Consider the following 19730-nt stretch of genomic DNA (forward strand, 5'->3'; position numbering starts at 1 on the left):
AACCTACCTCATGACCATAGAGTCATAACCATGGGATTCCACTCCCTAGCCATGTGACAAGCTGTTACCTAGGCCTTTGGCTCTGTCTCTGAGTAACTAGTCTTAGACTAGTCAAGCACTTATAAGTTTCATCGACGTTAGGGTCGGTCTAGCATTAATGCCCTTAGAGTCATTCAACACTGATATCGATTAGATCTAATCTTTTATCGGCCCTGCGTTCAGGACGCTTATGCCATTTCTGACTCTTAGGTCAGTAATATGCGACCAGTGCTGTCCCTGACTAATCAGTGCCATACACAAGTAAGCAAGCTCTACTAAGCATTTAATATGCAATCAATGTCCACATTTAACAACCAACATGCCTCAACAACAATCATGCATGTCATATACACAGGGTGTAGTTTTCTTACCTCTGATTCGAGTGAGAATGAATAAAAGAACGACCCTTGAGACCAATCTGACTTTTAGTCCTTTAGCAGTGACCTAGTCATTGTTAGGAAAAAATGTAGTTGCCTCAATGGAAATGGTAAGAAATTACAACTCTATGCAATAATATTACAAATAAATAATGATTGATTAAAAAGAGTGTTACAACTCTATAACTGAAAAATACAAATAAATATAGAGAAAGAAGAAGAAGAGGATTGAAATAGAAAATACAACTTTTGATAAAAAGATACAAATAAACTTGAGGAAGTAAAAAGAAAGATGTAGATGAGATTACAACTCTTGAGCAAAGATACAAGTAAATATAACAAGAATGATAAGAAGAAAAACAATAGAACAAAATAAGAACAAAAACAAAATAATAAGATACTCTCACTCACACAACCAAAGTGAAGAGTGTTGGGGATCACCAACTTGAACAAGGTTGGAAACCTTTGTCCAAAAGCTTATTTCCCCCTAACTCAAGCACTAAGGGATCTCTCACAGATTATAGGAAATGCTTTCTAGAATAATCAAGCCTCAAGGTGTTTCTAGCCAAGTGCTCTAGTGGATAGAAAAGTTGTGTCTTACAAGTGAGCTATAGGCTCCTATTTATAGAGTTTAGAGACACCCTTTGAATTTCAAATTCCACCAACCCACATGGCTGTTACCAATGTTTAATTGGATTAATATGGAATTAAAAATGAGATTTGGGAGTTATTTGGGTTTTTTCAGCCGTTCAACAAATATTGAAAAAACTGAAAAAATGGTCAGTTTTTGGCCTTTGGACGCGGCCAGAGACATTGGTAGCCGTGACTACTAGTCTCTGTCCCATAGGCCGCGGCCACTGATCATTTTCAGCACTTAAAATTGTGCAATTTTTCCAAACGGTTCCAAACCCTCCCAAATGATTTTGTAACCCCCAAAACACATTATTGGGGTTAAAATCATATCTCTAACAGCCATTTCATATATGGCTTTATGAAATTATTCTCAATATTGTGTAACAACAAATTTACACAATATAGGGTAATATTTGGAAGTTACAAATTTGTAACTCCAAACATGTTACATTATTTGGATATATCTCATATATCTAAATATTGTAACTCTCTATTATATGTTACAATATGTGACACTCTTTGTCACATTTATTTAATCTAAAACATTATATTATAATATAATATAATATTAAATTATATTATAAAATAATATAACAGTCATAACCAAATACGGGACACCATCAATAAAATGAATAACAAAGGTTCCCAAACCAAGATCTAGCCTCCAGGACATCAATCCCCACTAATCCGGGTAGTAGGAACAATCCCGAGGCTTAAAACCAAGTTCCCGAGGTCAAAACACTCAAGAGGCCTCAAAACCCTGCCTAAGCCGCGACCTTAGCACCTTGAGCCGTGGCCCCCAGCCACACCAGGAGCAAGGACCGTGACGCCCACTACCCAGGGCCGCGGCGCCCAGCACGCCCAAAAGCCTCCAGCTGCTTCTTCGAGCTTGGGCCGCGGCGCCCAAGAACAGGGTCGCGGCCCCCACCTATAAACCAGCCAAGAACTTACTTTTCTTCATCCCAAACCTTCCAAAAACATACCTAAACACTTCCAAATCCAAAAATCAAAGTTCCCAAACATCCTAATGATCCAAAATCATCAAATCCCGAGGCTCAAACGAACCAAAAACTCAACGATTCACAAAATCCAATTCAGAGCTTAGAAACTCTAAAAACTCAAAACTTAAAGCTTAGATTACCTTTGATTGGGTTGTTTCTCATCAAATCCTTCAGTCAAGGAGCTTTTAATCTTTCCTAGGATCGCTATGCCTCGATCCTCACTTGATTCCGACTCCTAGAACTTGAGATTTCTTTGAAATTGTCTCGAACGGTAAAATGAACTAACGGGAAGAGAGAAAGTATTTTCTAACGTACGGTTCTATTTGACAAGCTACTTCAAGCTTAAGTAACCTCAAATAGAACCTAGTGCTCGGGGTCCCAAAAACACCCCCGAGGACATTAAAGTCAAAACTCCAAGAATTTCCTCCTGATCTCAATAACTCCTAATTTATCATCAAATAAACATTCTCATTACTCAATATCCCAATAAATGATCCCGTTATGACAAAACCGCTAATTTATAATATAAGACCGTCTAATGCCGAATAGCTCGAATATATCTCCATAATAATGGGATCTCATCCAAAAATCACAATATGCACCAAAATACACAAATATGCCCTTAACGAGCCAAATTACCAAAACACCCTAATAATCAAACGTGGACCCACATGTATGCATTTAACATCGTATTATAATATAATTCACATAAACATGCATATAATCATTTAATGGCATAATTAAACAATTATGGCCCTCCTGGCCTACTAATCTAGCCATTAAACTGCATTAAGGATTTCGGGGCATTACACTAAGCCTTGTTAGGAAATTTTGGATGTTACAATTTAATTGGGAATTATAAGTGAAATTTGAGGTTTAGTGGGATTTGATGTCAAATGACTAAAATTCCCTTAGGGGCTAGTTTTGAGGATTGTTTAAGGCAGGGGCAATTGGGTATTTTGCCCTTATGCAACTCAAACTCAGTCGAGTCTCAAGCTTCCCTCACTTTCACGTTCTCAGCCTTAGTTCTCTCTCTCTCACAGTTATTCCTATTCTAAGAGAGGAAAACCATTGAAGCTTTGGAACCTTGGTCATAGCATCACTCTTTGGTGGGATTTGGGAGCTTGTTTCTGTGAGATTAGAAGCTTCTAAGCTAGGGAAATCCATTGATGAGCTCGAATTTGAGGAGGTAAATTCAATTCTCAAGCTTTTTTTGGTTTTCCTTTTTTGTGTTCTTGGAAATCATTGAATTATGAGTTTGGTTGTGTTTTAGAAGGTTTTGAGAGTTGTATTTTGTATTTTTTTTTGTTGCTGCAGTTGTTCTGGTGGTTGGAATTTGATTGAAATCGAGTCTAGGATGGATTTGGGAGAGTTGCGATTTCTGAAAATTGTTGAACTTTCTGGGTTTCGGGGTGGCGCGCAACCCGCTTGAGTGTCCTTGAGGCTCAGCGGTGCCTCGAACTGCCTTGGCACCGCAATGCAAATTGCGAGGGAATCCTCGGTTGACTCTCTTCAAGGCGAAGCGTCGTGGCCTTTAGTGGTGGTCGTCGCGGCGCTAATTAGGAAAAGTTTGGAAATAAGGTTTTGGGTTCTAGAAAGCCAAGTCTAGGGCTCGAGAATGATTCTACTACCTAGTTTAGTATAATTTGAGGTTTCGGGGCTATGTCTTGGTCTTAAAGCCTATATTGGTTTAATTCTTGATGAATAGTTCTTATCATGTTGTGACTAGGGAGTAACGCTAGGCTCGGGAGAAAAGGATTGTGCTCGGGGTTGCCTCGTTTCATTGCTTAGGACTCGAGGTAAGAAAACTGGTATATGCACATAAATTTAATTGGTTGATATGGTCATTAGCATTGAATTATCTGTGAATGATTGCTATATTCTATATTCGGCCATCGTGTTGAACGTAGGGTCGTACGACCATCACATTGAGCACGGGGCTGGTTGGCAAGCGTGTGGAAAGCGTGTGGAACGCATGTCATAAAGGCAAGTTTAGTTTAAGGGTGCGCTCCCCACTTTCCCGGCAATAACCGTGAGTTGAATGCCTGAGTACGCATCTCGCTCGGTTGGGTCGTTCGGTAAGGTTGGTTTCCTGGGCCATGTAATTGATTATGTGATCGAAATGAATATGTTTACAAGTTATATGATTAGAATAAATGTATATGATATATGTGAAACATGTATATATTTATTTTGAATATTTAGATTATTGTTATACTTTGTGGGGTTTTCTTGCTGGGCGTCGGCTCACGAGTTCTTGGTCTATGGTACATGTAAAGGTAAGGGTAAGTTGGACCAGCCATGAGTTAGAGAGCTTCAGGGGCGATGTGTACATATACGGCCTACTCGATCACCACGATCGTGATTTCTTTCGTGGATCTAGAACTATTGATCATTTTGCCGCTTAGGATGGCTATTTTGTATATTTTCTGTCTTGTATAATAAACTCTTTTATGGGATATGTTAACCGAGATTTTCGGCAACTCTACTCATGACTAATATTTACTGATAATTATAATGAAAGCAGAAGATTACCATAGGGTTTTTACGTGGTTAGGGCGTTAACTAGCCTTAGTCCACGAGTCTATATTATAAGAGCTCGAAGAAGCTTTTACAATGGAGTTTCCTCTCTATATTTCGACAGAGTTACTGTATTTTCTTTTTTAGGAGAAACCCCTTTTACGGTGTTCTGTAGCTTATATTTATAGGCTCATAGGAGCACCGGGTATGACCCGGGCCCATCAGAGATGGGAATATTCCTGGCCTTTCTAGTGGAGGCCCAATACAAAAGGTGCAAAATATGTAAATTACAAACCTGCTAAGGCCCAACAGGTTGACCTCGGAGCTATATCTTGCCCGACAAAACGGTGCTTTTGGTCTGGACACTTCGAGTTACGAGGCAGATTCAGGAGACAAGACTAGTCAGAGAACCTGACAGCGCACACCTGAAACAACGGCGTGCAATCCCGAGGTACCCTTTTCTGCAGGTGAAAAGTGGGGACAACGCCCACGCGGAGTGAGGCGGCTTCAGGGTCCGAGACGCTTAACCTCTCCAACCGGGGGTGAGGTGATCCGGGTCCATTTACCTTTGTCCCACTTCGTTCACCACAGGCCCAGACCGTACCAGGGTCCGGGACCTGGACGCGTAGGCCACGGGGGATCCGAACGCTCTGTACGTCGCCCGGACTATCGTCCCGGAGGACAGACCCGGAGGAACATCCCGGACCCCTCTAATGGGCCCAGACCTGCATCCCCGATCCGTACCCCTCCCTCTGGGCGCCCTCTGTACCAGGAGGCCTTGGGCCGGGCCCGCACGCTTACATGGCCCCTGACAGTGGGCCCGGACGAAGGTCCCGAGTCCATGCAGGAAATGGGGATAACATTTACCCCCCAAGCCTTCGCCTAGGTCTGCCAGGAGGAAGGTTGAATTATCTCCAGGACGCCCGTGTGGTTGCCTCTCCAGTTCCTGCCCGAGATCGTGGGCTCGCGACAGGGGGCCGTGGCACTGGCTGCCTGTTTGGCCCGGATCGTTTACCATTATCCGGGGACGTTTACCTTCGTCCCGCTTGGTGGCAAGGACACACGTGTCACCAGGTGATTGCTACACAGATCTTGAAAGGTCGCCTAGCCCTCTCAAGGGTCGCTAAGCCTAGGCTAGGGTGTCAGCACACGTTTCGAAGCGTCCCATCCACACGGGGGGCAATCATTAATTCCCCTGGGATGAGGTGGACGGTAGGATGGGGCGACCTTTGGCATCCGTCACTCCTGGGTCGTCAGATCTGAGACGGCGAGGATCCAATCTGAAAGGACTCATAAACATCCCTGCGCAGTTCCTGACCGTCCGATGAAGAGACACCTGTCCGTTGGATCGTGGGCCAAGATTTAAGGCCACTATAAATACCCCACGAAAACCACATTTGGCACTTTTACCTCTTCGAACCAGCTTAAGAACCGACAAACACTGCTCGAGCTTTGCATGTCCGACATCGCCGATGACCTACACCGCCATCTGCTAACTCTGCGCCGCCGCTTGTTCCCAGAACCCCAATTTCCGCTCTTCTACCTGAAGACGCATCTCGGGTTTACCGTGTCGACGAACTACTGCACCGGCTGCACCACTTCAAGAATGAGGTTTTGCCGTCCTTACAGTCGAACAACCATCACCTTCTACGGTCGACACCTCACAGTAAGTTCTCTTGACTCTCTTGACAACTTTATGAACTTATGATGTTCTTTTGATGCGTGCGTTTAGGCTCTGCTCTTAGAAGTTGTTAGGAAGGCCGCCTAGTTCAGGTTGCTCTGTACCCGGATGCTCCCCGGACAGAGGGCGGACCTTAGTAGTCTCCTCTCCCGATCAGGGTCCCGGGGCTCTCGGGAGTCTCAGACCTGATCCGACGGGACTCCAAGTAGTCCTTAGGAGACTCCCCATACCTTGACCGACTTTCTTGGGTTTAGGTACTGACTGCTTGGTTTTCTTTCTTTGTTCCCAGATCGTCAGCTATGGCAACGGGCGTTACGCTCCATTCTGAAGAAGAGGGCAATAGGGGCTCTGTCACCGTTCCCAGATCCCAGATGCCCAAGGGCAACAGGTGGGAGATGGACGTGATGACTAACTCATTCCGAAATTACCGGATGATGCTGCTCCTGGAGCAGCATCTGGGCATCGAATCAACTCCGGGCCTCTTTCACAACCACCTGGCCAGGCTCGAGGAGCGGGTGCATACGTCCGTGGAAGGATTCTGAGCCTGGAGTGCTGGCCACATCAGCGCGGGAGCCACACTCCCGCTACACAACTATTTCGTGCGGTTCTTGACATACGTGGGAATCGCTCCGTTCCAGCTCCTGCCCCAAGCATACCGTCTCCTCGCTGGATGGCGGGTGTTTTGGGTCGCGAAGGAGATCGCGGAGCCCACCCCTGCGGAGATCTTGTACTTCTACAAGTTGGAGCCGCAGGTTTATGTCAAGGACAAGACCCTGGACGGCTTCTATAGGCTGAAGCCGCGGAGTAGCTATCCCGCTCCCACCAGTTCCTGGAGGCACCCCCCAGACGTCAGGCATTACTGGTTCATGACGTCCGGATTCCTCGTGGACAAGAACCCCACACTGTTGCTGGACTTCCAACGAGTGGGTAAGTATTTTTTCTGGACCTCTTTTATTCCTCATCTTTTCTACCCGTCTCTTAGCATATCTTTCGGGTGCAGGTCCCTTCGCTCAAACTCCCCTTACCAAATTCATTCTGGAAAGGAGGAGGTTTTATTCCAAATTGAGCGCGGAGGAGCTGGACATCGGGGGCTATGTCACGGACGACAATCTTCGACTGGTTGGGATGCTCGCGGCCACCCAGACCATTGTTATGCAGAACCTTCAGGGCATCCCCTGCGAGAAGAACGTCGACGTCCGGGAGCAGATGGCCCTGGATCACATTGCTACTGTGGTACGAGCGGCAAGAGCCGACGCGGCCCGGCGCAAGAAGGAACAGGCCCCGGGAAAAGTGGCCACCTCAGAAGAGTTGGAGGAGCTCTTTGAAGATGCCCTACCAAACGCTGGGACTCCCAGGGCTAGCGTATCGGGGCGAGGTAACTCCCCTTTAATCTTAACTTATGCTCCCTGAGTCGGGGACTTAGCTAGAGATAGGCTAGTACCCCCGGACCCTGCGCTTGGGGCCGACGGGGAGATGAGACCTTCAATTCCCATCCCCATAGGCTCGGAGGTCCTCATGTTCTTACCCGGGTTCCTCCAGTACGGGGGTTTTCTGAACCCGGACGACATAGGGGATCAGGTCCATTCATTTGCTTTAGAGGAATTGAGTCATGCCCGGGGCACAGACGAGGGTTCATCCTGGGTCATTTATAACTTTGATTTATGTCTTCATCTGATTGGTTTATCGTCCTAACTCCCTCTTTCTGTACTTTTGTAGGGGACTCCGACATGTCAAACCCTGCCAGCGAAATGAGGCGGCTCATCAAGGAAAGGGCGGCTAAGAAGGCGGCCAAGAAGAGCAACGAGGCAACGGGCCCGGACCTCCACACTGCCAAGGAACTGTCCGGGACGAAGCTTCGCCCCGGTGAAGGTGCCCTAGCCGTTGTCCCCTTTCAGGCCGTGGAGCCTGCTGCAAACTCCACCTCAGCCCCGCCCCCCGTTATTGATTTGGAGGCGGGCGCGGCCGTCAGCCGGAACTCCGGGAAGAGGGGCCCAGACGCTGGCGCCGAAGAGGGCAACACAGGGAAGAGGCCCCGGACGAAGCGAGCTGGCTCGACTGAAGAGTCACACGGGGAGAACCGACTGGCTGCGAAGGAAATCCCTACACCGCCAGTTCTCCCCCTACGCCTAACTCTCCTCGAGGAGGGGGAGTCAGCCTTGCGGGATGAGCAGTCCCGGCTGATCAACCGGAATTGGGAAAATGGCCGGTGCTGGAGGGACGAAACTTACAAAGCCCTGACGATCCGTTGTCAGGTTGAATTCTCGGATCGTCTTGCCGAGTTCACGACACGGCCCCCCCGGCGGCCGATCTACTGGACCAGGTTGGGAGCACCATGTCCAACCTTCAGCTCAAGAGGTATGCCACGATAGCCAACCCGGATGCACTGTTCATCTCCCAGGCACTTCGCCACCAGGCCACCGCGGTAACTTTCACTTCTCACACATCTTCCCTTACTTGTTGATGATAGTTTTATTTTCTAACTTTTCTTTGCTCCAGGTTGATCAGTTGTCCCAATGGAGTGCCGATCTGGTGGCCGAGCTCGCCATAAAGATGGAGACGGCCAAGCTGGAGTTGGAGGTGGCTGTGAATCAGAGGGAGGCCTCCAAGGAGGCTCTTGGCCGGGAGACAGCCCGTGTCCAGGCAGAGGTGGCCCGTGTCCAGACAAAGCGTGAGGAGCTCGGCCGCGCCAAGGCCAGGTTGGAAGAGGAATTGTCCCAGAAAATGAAAGAGGCCGATGAGCGGGCGACTCTCCTGGAGACGGCCGCGGCTCAGTCTGCTCTAGATAAGGAAGAGATCCTGGCCCTGAAGGCCCGAGTCTGGGAACTGGGCGATTCCCTGCTTTAGGAGAAGGCGGCGCACGAAACGACACGTCGTGAAAAGGAGGAGGCCGAGGGCATGTTGGATGTCACCTTTGACAAGGCCATTTACATGGCCTGGTGCAGGGATAAGAGTATGAATCTCCTTGTCTTCCCTGATCCCGAGTCAAAGCGGACCGAGTACGAGGCCAAGGAGAGGGAGGATGCGGACCTCCGGGCAAACGCGTTGTAGGCCCGAACCCCGGCCTTGTAGTTTTTATTAGTGTTTCTAACTTGTAATTAAATTTAGAACACTACTACCTTCTCTGGTTTTTATGAAGGCTTCCTTTTGTTGTTCCAAGTAGAAATTTCATTTTGTTGCCGCGATTAATTGATTGTAAGGGTTTAGTTTTGGTTCCAACGGCTTGTACTAGACCCAACGACTTAACTTTCCAAGTTTCCAATCCTGGCACCCAGTCCAGGGCCCTTGGGGCTTGGTTTAACTTGGAGCTTTGTTCTCCTTTTATCAGTTTTAGGTCCTGGCTTTGCCCTAGGATAAACCGGATGCTTTTATATCCCGGACGTCAATTGTCCGGACCGAACGAGCCCTGAGCTCCGTCCTCACTTCTCCGGACATCACTTGTCCAGGGCGGGACCGGCTTTAATCCCGGACATCGTTCGTCCAGGGGCAGGATCGGCTTTGGGCCCTGGACGTCGCTCGTCCGGGGCGGGACCGGCTTTAGCACGGTTCTCTATTTTATACTCCCGGACGTCGCTCGTCCGGGGCGGTCCGGCTTTGGCACGGTCCTCTTTAATACCCCCAGACGTCGTTCGTCCAGGGCTGGACCGGCCTTGGGCTCGGTCCTTCGTTTTTATACCCCCGGACATCGTTTGCCCAGGGTGGGACTGGCCTTGGGTCGGTCCTTTATTTTATACCCCCGGACATCGCTCGTCCGGGGCGGGACCGACCTTGGGCTCGGTCCTTTTTTATACCCCCGGACATCGTTCGTCTGGGGTGGGACCGGCCTTTGGTCGGTCATCTTTATTTTATATCCCTGGACATCGTTCGTCCGGGGCGGGACCGGCCTTGGTCGGTCATCTTTATTTTATACCCCCGGAAATCGTTCGTCCGGGGCGGGACCGGCCTTGGCACGGTCCTCTTTATTTTATACCCCCGGACATCGTTCGTCCGGGGCGGGACCGGCCTTGGCACGGTCCTCTTTTATACCCCCGGACATCATTCGTCTGGGGTAGGACCGGCCTTGGTCGGTCCTCTTTATTTTATACCCCCGGACATCGTTCGTCCGGGGCGGGACCGTCCTTGGCACGATCCTCTTTTATATCCCAGGACATCGTTCGTTCGGGGTGGGACCGGCCTTGGTCGGTCCTCTTTATTTTATACCCCCGGACATCGTTTGTTCGGGACGGGACCGGCCTTGGCACGGTCCTCTTTTATACCCCCGGACATCGTTCGTCCGGGGTAGGACCGGCCTTGGTCGGTCATCTTTATTTTATACCCCCGGACATCGTTCGTCCGGGGCGGGACCGGCCTTGGCACGGTCCTCTTTTATACCCCCATCGTTCGTCCGGGGTGGGACTGGCCTCTTTTATACCCCCATCGTTCGTCCGGGGTGGGACAGGCCTTGGGGTTTGCGTCTCCCGGACTGTGGTCCAAGCCGGGACTAGCCTAAGCTTGCGCCCCACCAGGTGTTTGCCTATACCTGGGATGATACCCCCCGCAAGTGAGCGGAGACAAGTCTGGGGTCACTTGAGAAAGATTAACATAGTTTTGACAATAACCCCTTATGACGTTTGGCACACGTCATTTCCATTGTTTGAAAGAAATTCGCCCTGAGGCCTACATTGTTTACAACGAAAATATTAAGCTGGGAAAAGCTCCCGGACTATTGATAGTATTTGCCGAGATGCTCCGCATTCTAGGCGCGCGGGACTTCCGAGCCATCGAGCCACTTCAAGCAATACGTTCCGGGGCACACCTCGTGTTGGATCTCATATGGCCCCTCCCAATTTGGGCCCAGAACCCCCACTCCCGGATCTTGAGTGGCAGGGAAGACTCTTCGCAAGACCAAGTCGCCGGTTTCAAACTTACGGCTCTTGACTTTGGAGTTGAAGTGTCGTGCGATCTTGCCTTGGTACATCTTCAGCTGTACCTGCGACTCTTCCCGGATCTCCTCGATGAGATTTAGTGATTCTTGGAGTAAGGCGTGGTTCTGGGTGGGATCATACGTGTCACGTCGGTGGGACGGGACGGCCGTTTCGATTGGGATGACAGCTTCGCATCCATAGACCATAGAGTAGGGGGTGTGTCCGGTTGACGTCCGTTCGGTCATTCGGTAAGCCCATAGTACGCGGGGGAGTTCCTCGGGCCACTTGATCTTGCAGGCTTGGAGCTTCTTCTTCAATGTCCCCTTTAGGATTTTGTTCACGACTTCTGCCTGGCCGTTTTCCTGGGGTCTGGCAACCGCGGAGAAGCTCTTCACTATACCGTGCCTTTCGCAAAAATCCGTGAAGTGGGCGCTGTCGAACTGCTTCCCGTTGTCAGACACGATTTTATAGGGGAGGCCGTATTGACACACTATGTTGCTGACGACGAAGTCTAAGGCCTTTTTGGAAGTGATTGTGCTCATGGGCTCCGCCTCAACCCACTTCGTGTAGTAGTCCACGGCCACGATGGCGTACTTTACCCGTCCTCTTCCGGTCGGGAGGGACCCGACGAGGTCGATCCCCCACACTGCGAAGGGCCAGGGGCTATTCATCAGGGTTATCTCTGTCGGGGGGGCCCGTGGCACCTTCGCGTACCTCTGGCACTGCTCGCACTTGCGGACGTATTCAATGCAGTCTTTCTTCATGGTTGGCCAGAAGTAGCCTGAGGTAAGGCATGGATAAACCCCAGCGATAGAGCTTTCCGTCCATCATGACGTAACGGTGGACTTGGTACTGGAGTTTCCTAGCAGCGGCTCGGTCGATTGGAACTTCCCCGGCAGACAGATAGCGGATCAGCGGTCCCATCCAGGAAGCGGAGTGATCTACGGTGTGGACTGCAGGGGCCCTGATGCTTAGGACGGGAAGATGATTAACGGGGACCAGACTGGCGAGCTCTGACTCGGCGTCGGTGGCCAGCTTGGCTAGTGTATCCACGAAGACATTCTGCTCCCGGGGGATCTGGCGGATGGAATGTGTTGCGAACGCCTGGAGCATTTCCCTCGTTTGAGTAACGTATGCCGCCATTCTCTCTCCCTTGGTCTGATACTCCCCTGAGATTTTTCTAACGACTAGCTGGGAATCACTGTAAATTTCCAGGTTTGTTGCCCCTACCTCCCGGGCCAAGCGCAGGCCAGCTAGGACAGCTTCATGCTCCGCCTCGTTGTTCGATGCTTTGAACTGGAAGCGGAGGGCATTTTGTAGCTGGTGCCCTTGTGGTGACACCAAGATGATCCCGGCTCTATTCTCGTTCGAGGCCCCATCCACGAAGATTTTCCACACGGGCGCCGCGGGGGCTTCGGGAATACTGTCTTCCGGAGAAATCCGGGAACATTCGACGATGAAATCGGCCAGGGCCTGTCCCTTGATGGACATCCTGGGCACGTAAGATATATCGAACTGGCTTAGCTCCATGGCCCACTTCAGGAGTCTTCCCGATGACTCGGGCTTCTGTAATACCTGCCATAGGGGATGGTTGGTTAAGACCTTTATGGCGTGGGCTTGAAAGTAAGGTCGAAGCTTCCTGGACGCCATCAGCAGGCAGAAAGTCAGCTTTTCGATCAACAGGTATCGAGATTTAGCGTCTAGCAACCGCTTGCTTACATAGTATACCGAGAGCTGTGTCCTTTCTTCCTCTTGTACCAACGCGGCGTTGATCGCGTGCTCGGTCACAGCTAGGTATAGATACAGGGACTCCCCCTCCACCGGTTTCGCCAGGATCGGGGCTTTGGCCAGGTGTTCTTTCAGCTTCCGGAAGGCCTCTTCGCACTCAGGAAACCACTCGAAACGTTGGTTCCTTTGAAGGACGTTGAAGAACGGGACGCACTTGTCCGTGGCTTTAGAAACGAAATGGCTCAGGGCGGCCACTCGCCCCGTCAGGCTTTGCACGTCCTTGTGCTTCCGGGGAGAGGCCATGTCGATCAGTGCCTTGATCTTATCCGGATTGGCTTCTATTCCCCGGAAACTCACTATGAAGCCCAGGAACTTCCCGGAAGCCACGCCGAAAGTGCACTTCTTAGGATTCAGCTTCATCCCGTACTTCCGGATAACCGCGAAAGCCTCCGCCAAGTCGTCCGAATGTTTCCAGGATGTCTTAGACTTGACCAGCATATCATCGATGTATACCTCCATGTTTCTTCCTAACTGAGCCCGAAACATCCGATCGACGAGTCTTTGGTACGTTGTTCTGGCATTCTTGAGTCCGAAAGGCATGACTATGTAGCAATAGATTCCCTTGTCGGTTTGGAAACTGGTGTGTTCCTGATCAGCCACGTGCATAGAGATCTGATTGTAGCCGGAGTAAGCGTCCATGAAGCTCAAGATCTCGTATCCGGATGTGGCATCCACCATTTGGTCCATCCGGGGAAGCGGGAAACAGTCCTTCAGACAGGCTTTGTTGAGGTCCGTGAAGTCAATGCACGTTCTCCAAGTCCCATTCGGTTTCGGCACCAGGACGGGATTGGCCAGCCACACGGGGTATACAGATTCGCCAATGAAGTTGATAGAAGACAGCTTCTCAACCTCCAGTTTAAGGGCCTCGGCCCTCTCTGTCCCCAAAGGCCTGCGTTTCTGGCGGACCGGAGTCGCGTTTGGGTCAATACTCAATGCGTGGCAAATGATATTGCGGTCTATTCCGGTCATGTCGGAGTGGGACCAGGAAAGAAGGTCCTGGTTTCCCTTGACTTGGGCGATGATGGCGGCCTGAATGTCTGCCGGCAGGCTCTTTCCGACTTGGATGATCCGGGTCGGATCGGTTTCGCTAATGCACACCTCTTCTATTTCGTCCATTGGCTCAAGGACGCGATCGTCCCCTATCCGCGAGTCCAGGTCGTCCTCTTCCCGGACCATCCTCTCAGGGGGCGGGAGGAGAACTGGTTCGACGGGCTCCTCGCGGACCATGTATATGGCCGGGCGGAGACATGGTAGCACTTCCTGGCGCTCTTTTGGTCACCCCGGACGGTTCCTACCCCTCCGTTCTCGCATGGGAACTTCATACAAAGGTGGCGGATGGAGGTGATGGCCCCGAACTCAACCAATGCGGGCCAGCCAAAAATGACGTTATAAGCGGTGGGGCAGTCCACCACTACAAAGGTGCAGAACTTGAACGAGTGCTGCAATTCGCCCCCCAGCGTAACTGGCAACTGGATCTTTCCCATGGGGAGAAGCGCATCCCCGTTGAAGTCGTAAATTTGGGTCGGGCAGGATGCCAGATCCGCTTCCGTCAAGCCAATGGCGGTGAAGGCGAGCTTGAACAACAGATTGACGGAACTTCCGTCGTCCACGAACTTGCGGGACACCAACTTGTTGGCGATTTGAGCATCTATGACTAGCGGGTCGTGGTGCGGGAAGTGAATGTTGCGGGCGTCGTCCTCCGTGAAGGTGATGGGGAGGTTTATCAATTTAGGGTGCTGAGCCGAAGCCTGGACAAGGGCGCACACTTCCTGGTCGTGGTCCAGCTCGCTCAAATAGCGCTTTTGGTCATTCCTTGATGGCCCTCCCAGGTGAGGTCCGCCCGAGATGGTTGCCATATGCCCGTCAACTCTGGGAGGGCCTGCCTTGGAGGGGTAAGGCATTCCGGGGCCAGGAACGTGCGGGCGGGGGCCCCCTGAGGGGCCGGCGCCGGGGGTCCCTGTGCATACCCTCCCTGGGGGGGTATGCCTGAGTCGTTCCCGGGGCCGCGAGTTGCCCGGGGCTTGCTGACATGCCTGGGACTCCCACGGGCATCCTTACCCACTGGTGGAGGTGCCCCAGTTTGATGAGGTTTCAAATCTCATCCTTGAGCTGCCGGCATTCATCGGTGGTGTGTACCACATCCTTGTGATAAGCACACCTTTTGCTAGTGTCTCTCGGATTCCTTCCCCCTTTAAACATGGGGCTAGGCTTCCTGTAGTGGACCGCCCTTTCTGTTGCCAGATAGATGTTCTCCCTGGTGTCCACTAAGTTGGTGTATTCTGAATATTGGGGCTCATAGCCCCTCTTACCCTTCTTGACCGGCTCAGGCCGGCTCTAGCCTTTGACCGATCGCTTCGCCCGGGCGGGATTCACGCTTGCCTCGGTCACCCCTGTTTGCGACTGCGGGGCCCCGACAGGGGCCATGCTATGTCTTGCCGCGCGCGACACCATAACCGGAGAAGTGGGTGGATTGAGGCGGGGCGTACCCCAAAGTGGCAGGGCTGTAAACCGTAGGGGTATAGCTAACCCCAGGCGCGACGGCCGATCCAGGGGCAACGGGGGGCGCGAAGGGCTGCGCCGGGAACTGCCCCCCGTAACCCGGGATCGACTGGGGGACGGGCTGCGGGGCCGGAGGCCACCCGAAAGCCTGGATCTGAGCTTCCTCCCAGTTGATGAATCCTTGGGCCCTCCTGATGAACTCTTCTAGGGTAGCCGCCTTGCTACGCTGCATGTCATCCCAAAGTGGGGACCCGGCCCAGATTCCGGACTGTAATGCCACCAGGCATTGTCCGTCGTCTACTTTTGTCTTGGAGGCCTCTTCAGTAAAGCGCTGGATGTAGGCCCTCAGTGCCTCCGCGGGGAGTTGCTTAATATTCGTGAGGGCGCTGATTTGCATATCCATCCTCATGACGGCCACGAACTGCTTTCGAAACGCTGACTGCAGCCCGGACCAGGATTGGATGGACCCCGGTTTCAGCCTCTTCCACCACTCTTCGGCGGGACTGCCCAAAGTGATCGAGAAGCAGAGGCATTTGCCGTCGTCACTGACGTGGGCCACTGTCATGGGTCGGTTGTACCGGGACAGGTGGTCCCTGGGGTCGGTGTTTCCAGTATAGGCAGTGTGATAGTCAAAATCCCGTGATCCGTAAGGGGAAAGACCGGGTAAGCTGTGCAATCCCACACCGCCTGGGAAAGGTCAAGTGTAATGATTCTAAGATTGTGTAGGTATGGGACTACATAGTTGAAGAGGGCTTAAATGGATTGATGGGTACTACCTATATCAAGAAGGTGCATCTTCTTTTCGGTAGCCCATCACTTGAGAACCCCATGGTTAAGCGTGCTTGGCTTGGAGTAATCTAGGGATGGGTGACCTCCTGGGAAGTTTTCCCAAGAAGTGTGCGAGTGAGGACAAAGCACGCTGGAAAGACTTGTCTTGGTTTGTAGGGCCAGTCGTCATTCCAGAAAGCAGCCATAGTGATGTGGGGTGTCACAGGCAGTGAGGCTTGGCATCTTGAACCCCTTGGGGAGTACGGCGTCCAGGATGTGCCTTGCGCAGGGCTCTTTATCCTCTTCTTCAGAGTCGGTGTCTACGCCTTCTTACTTGCGGACCAAGCGATCCATGACCTTTTTCAATGCGGCCATCTGCTCCATGAGCTACCTAGCCATGCCATCCTCCAGGGGGATTCTCTCGTTCCTCCTGTCATTGAGGTCGTTCCTGAGGTCGCTGTCTCGGGGGAGGATCTTTTCCTTGCGGGCTCGCTCCTTTCGGGCGTTCAGTCCGTCGCGTAAGTCTACCCGGGAGGTGTCATCCCCTGAACTGAGGGCATGACGCTCCTCGCAGCGAGGCCGTTCCCGACGGTTCTTATTAACAGAGGAACTTGGGTGCAAAGATCTTTCCCGCCCGTCTCGCCCTGGGGCGCGTCGGGGATGTGTATTCCGTGACCGTGTCCCTTGCGGATCGATCGGGTGGCCTCGTCCTAGGACGGGGTGCACCTATTCTTTCCTAGGTAGCGGCCGGGAACGGGCCCCGGCTTTTGCGACGGGGATGGTCTTCTCCCGGGTCTTCCGTCGCTCCCCGTCCGAGCATCCTAGAGCTGGCTCGGGAAAAGGCTCTGGGGGAGGGACCGGGCTGGCACCTCTGGGGGCCTCGGCTTGCTCCCGTGGGGCATGCTGCTGTGCTTCTGGAAGTGGGCCAGTCGCGAGGTTGACTGTCGGATTCTGCGCGGCCATGAGTGCTTGCAGGGCGTGGAGAGACTCTTGCATCCGTCGATGCACCTCCGCTTGCTCAACGATCCTGGCTTCTTGATCTAGGACTTGCTGCCTTAGTCTGGTCACCTCCAGGTCTTGCTGATCGTGCTGGGGGGTCTTGGGATCCGCAGCTTCGTCGTGGTACTCCCCCTCATTTTCCTTTTCATAATACTCCTCGTTTTCCTCTTCGTATTCTGTCCCACCTTCGTAGTCTTGTGACTCGTCTTGGTGAGATGTTTGAGGAGGCACGTTCTCGGGTAGATCCTGAGGAATATGCTGCGAAGGCAGCGGGCCTTCGTTGCCCTGCTCTGGATTGGTAGGGTCGAAGGTGGTGTGTCGTGTGTTCACCATCGTATTAAAGGCCTGACGTTAGCACTAGCTTCCTTCAGCTCTCAATGAAAGTACCAAACTATTAACCGAGATTTTCGGCAACTCTACTAATGACTAATAATTACTGATAATTATAATGAAAGCAGAAGATTAACATAGGGTTTTTACGTGGTTGGGGCGTTAACTAGCCTTAGTCCACGAGTCTATATTATAAGAGCTCGAAGAAGCTTTTACAATGGAGTTTCCTCTCTATATTTCGACAGAGTTACTGTATTTTCTTTTTTAGGAGAAACCCCTTTTACGGTGTTCTGTAGCTTATATTTATAGGCTCATGGGAGCACCGGGTCTGGGCCGGGTATGACCCGGGCCCATCTGAGATGAGAATATTCCTGGCCTTTCTAGTGGAGGCCCAATACTGTAATGCCCCAAATTTCCTAATAAGGTTTAGGACTTTGATTAGGAGGTCGGGAGGGCCATAATTGATTTATTATGATATTTAATGATCATATGCGTGTTAATGTGAATTATATTATTATATGATGATAAATGCATGCATATGGGTGTATTTATAATTAGAAGGGCATTTTGGTAATTTGGCCTGTTGAGGGCATATTTGTAAATTGGGTGCATATTATAATTTGTGAATGAGATTTAATTATTATGGAGATATATTTGAGCTATGCGGCATGAGACGATCTTAGATTATGAGTTAGCGGTTTTATCATAACGGGGTCAATTTTGGGGTAATAGGAATGTTTTTTTGGTGATAGATTGGGAATATTTGAGATCAGGGTGAAATTCTGGAAGTTTTGACTATAGTGTCCCCGGGGGTGTTTTCGGGACCCCGAGCACTAGGTTTTATTTAAGGTTACTTAAGCTTGAAGTAGCTTGACAGATAAGAACATACGTTAGAAACTTCTCGTTCTCTCTCAAAGATGTCTGTTTTACCGTTTGAGCCTTTTTGAGGAAATCTTGAGTTCTAGGAGTCGGAATCAAGCGAGGGTCGAGGCATAGCGATCCTAGGAAAGATTAGAAGCTTCTTAACCGAAGGATTTTATGGAAAACAACCCAATCGAAGGTAATCTAAGTTTGAAGTTTTAAGTTTTTAAAGTTTCTAAGCTTAGAATTGGACTTTGTTAATTGTTGAGTTTTTGGTTGGTTTGAGCTTTGGGTTTTGAGGGTTTTGGAGTATTGGGAAGCTTGGGAACTTTGATTTGATGATTGGGGAATGTTTTGGTATGTTTTTGGAGGATTTGGAGTGCTTGAAACGCGTTTGGGAATGGCCCAGGGTTGGGGACCGCGGCCCTGTTCTTGTGCGCTGCGGCCCTGGTTCGAAGAAGCAGGTGTCTGGAAGTGAGCCTTGCTGGGCTCCGCGGCCCTTGATGGAGGGCACCGCAGCCCTTTCCTCAGAGAACCCTGGGGTCCGCGGCCCAAGGTGCTAGGGCCGCAGCCCTTGCCCTGTTTTCACCCCGTTTGCTCGTTTTGACCCCGGGAACTTAGCTATGGGCCTCGGGAGTGTCCCTACTACTTGGATTAGTTTGGATTGATCTCTTGGGGGCTAGATATTGGTGTGAAACCTTTGATTATCATGTTATTAATGGTGTTCCATATTTGGTTATGATTAGGTGACCGCTAAGGGTTTAAAGGTTGATCGTTCTCAAGGATCGTTCTTATATTGGTACTAGCTCGAATCTGAGGTAAGAAAACTGCACCTAACTCTACTTGTCAAAGTATATATATATATCCATTATGAAATTTTAGTACAATAATTAAAATAAATGGAACTTATTATATATATGTCTCACATCACATCATATGTATTATGAAATTAAGCGTAACAAAAAAATATACGCCCTCCGCGAGTTTTTTATTTGAGAGTATTAAAAAAAAAATTAAGGCTCGAATGTTTTTAGGACGCACATTGCGAGTCCAAAAATAATATTTTTAGAACTTCCACTTCATGTCTTAAAAGATCTCATAGAACACATTTAGATAAAGTTTTTAGGGCTCTCTTCATGTGCCCTAAAAGAATTTTTTTAGGGCGCATAGTGCAAACCATTAAAAGTTATATTTTTAATTTTTTAAAAATTAATTTATATTTATTTTAAATTAAAATTATAATTTAAATGAAAAATTTATACACAAATCTGAAAACTTATGGATTAAAAGAACAAAACTTATACATTCAATGAGATAGTTACAAATATAAAAA

Source organism: Humulus lupulus, chromosome 1 (assembly GCF_963169125.1).
Source record: "Humulus lupulus chromosome 1, drHumLupu1.1, whole genome shotgun sequence".
NCBI classification, from domain to species: Eukaryota; Viridiplantae; Streptophyta; class Magnoliopsida; order Rosales; family Cannabaceae; genus Humulus; species Humulus lupulus.